The sequence below is a fragment of the Microtus oregoni genome, unplaced genomic scaffold (genome assembly GCF_018167655.1).
Source record: "Microtus oregoni isolate MIOR12 unplaced genomic scaffold, Mior012 000045F_ref0000178, whole genome shotgun sequence".
Lineage (NCBI taxonomy): Eukaryota > Metazoa > Chordata > Mammalia > Rodentia > Cricetidae > Microtus > Microtus oregoni.
Window position 1 is genome coordinate 10,129,856 of NW_024543219.1, and position 2,073 is coordinate 10,131,928.

A 2,073-nucleotide genomic window follows, 5' to 3' on the forward strand; every position below is an offset into this window, starting at 1 on the left:
AAATATTAAAAATAATAGACAGAAAAAGCTATATAAATATGGAAAATACACAGAAGATGAAAACCTGTGGATTCTTTCCAGGCTAATGTGATTTGATAGAACAAGACCCCCTGATAGTTCTCCATGGACCATAAAAATACTTCACCCAGCAAATAACAAGAAGCAGTTTGGAGAAAACTATACTCAAATTCCCAAAATGATTGTTTATAAATGTTTGTTTTCATTTACAGGGGATTGATTATAAATGATTAAATGCTCACAGTCAATCTTTTTCTAAAAATAAGGGTTTGGGGCTGCTCGCTCAGCTGCTATGGTGAAGGGCTTCTGCTGCATTTTGTCACCCTAGCAGAAGCCAGGACTCTGGAACCCTTTCTGCTGCCTGTGGATCTTCTGTACTGACAGTTTACCAGAAAGCTCCAGCCACTGCACATTTGCTTCCAACCTACCACTGTTAGACACTTCCTGCCGCCCATCCTTTCCTCTTGGAGAGGAAATGTCAATACATCACCCTCAGTAAGGAGTCTCTCACCTCGACTGTTGTGGTTGCCCTTACCATCATGCTGAAGAGTAAAGGCAAAGGAGGCAAAAACAAGCGCAGAGGTAAAAATGAAAATGAATCTGGAAAAAGAGAGTTGGTGTTTCAAGAAGATGGGCAAGAGTATGCCCAGGTGATCAAAATGCTGAGAAATGGACAGTTGGAAGCAGCGTGTTTCGATGGTGTAAGGAGGCTGTGACACATCAGAGGAAAGTTGAGAAAAAAGTTTTGGATAAATACCTCAGATATTATATTGATTGGTCTATGAGACTATCAAGATAACAAAGCTGATGTAATCTTAAAGCATAATGCAGATGAAGCAAGAAGTCTGAAGGCGTATGGAGAACTTCCAGAACATGCAAAAATCAATGAAACAGACACATTTGGTCCTGGGGATGATGATGAAATCCAGTTTGATGATATTGGAGATAATGATGAAGACATTGATGATATCTAAGTAACCTAAGCATGCTACATCCCAAGTTTTCTGAAGATAGTTTTGCATACTTGGGATCTTGACCTTCAGCTGTTTAGTAAAACTTCTTTTAGCATGAGTATGACTTGTTAAACCAGATTGATGTATTTTTATTTTTTTAAGTATTTCTTTGAAAACCAAATATGTTATCGTAAATGACATGTTAACCCTTTGTTCTTATAGATGTAACTGAACTTAGGGGTAGAGCAGTGTGCACTGTTGAGACTGCCTTTCCATTTGTGACGCTTCATTTCTGCCACATGAGTGCTTTGTGTCAGCAGTTCTGCCTGTCAAGCATCCTGGGCTGAATATGCCCCAGTTCCAGCACATCTGCTTCAGGCCCTTATGCCTTGAGACTTGAGTCAGATTTCCACATTTGTAGTCAGAATGCAGCTGTTTTTGTACTTATGGAGCCATGCCATTTTATACTTTACATATTCTGTACATGTTAGCCTTTATGTTGTAGCCACCCATAAATAGGCATTTCACAGTGCCATTTTTAAATTACATCAGTAGCAATTTTGAGATTTAAAAATTAGTCATTGCAGAAATTAAACACTTAGGTGATAATCATCTTGACTTTAGAAATACAGTAGTTGACAATGTTTATATGTAATTTTTACTTTCCTAAGGCATTCGCAAGAATTGAAAATAAAAAGTGAAATAAATATGTTCTGATACTTGCATAGAGAAGGTGGTTATTAATAGCACATAAAACATTCTTTTACTTTGCAAAGTAGGTTGTTTAAAAAGTCATTTCCAAAAGTTAGCTACTGTATTGAGGCTTTGAATAATTTAATTGCTGTGTATGGTTTAAAGTTAATTACATAATTGTATAAACACAGTCTTCCTTAACCTAAGCATAGGTTAAAGGGAGAGGAGCCACAGTTTACTGAAAAGGCAGTCCCTGTTTCCTGAACGGCAGAGTCCAGAAGAGAAGCCCAGTGAAATATGTTGGCATAAAAACACTTTTTCCTTTTAATATGTTTATTGTCTCTCTGGTATGTAACAAAAATAAATGACTAGGTGATTTTTAGTTAAAAAAATAAGGGTTTTGATATAA

At 36.8% G+C, this 2,073-nt stretch overlaps 1 pseudogene; it reads left to right on the forward strand.

Annotated features, from left to right (window-relative positions):
* The first annotated feature begins 536 nt into the window (after positions 1-536).
* Positions 537-992, forward strand: LOC121435024 (annotated as a pseudogene).
* The last annotated feature ends 1,081 nt before the right edge of the window (positions 993-2,073 follow it).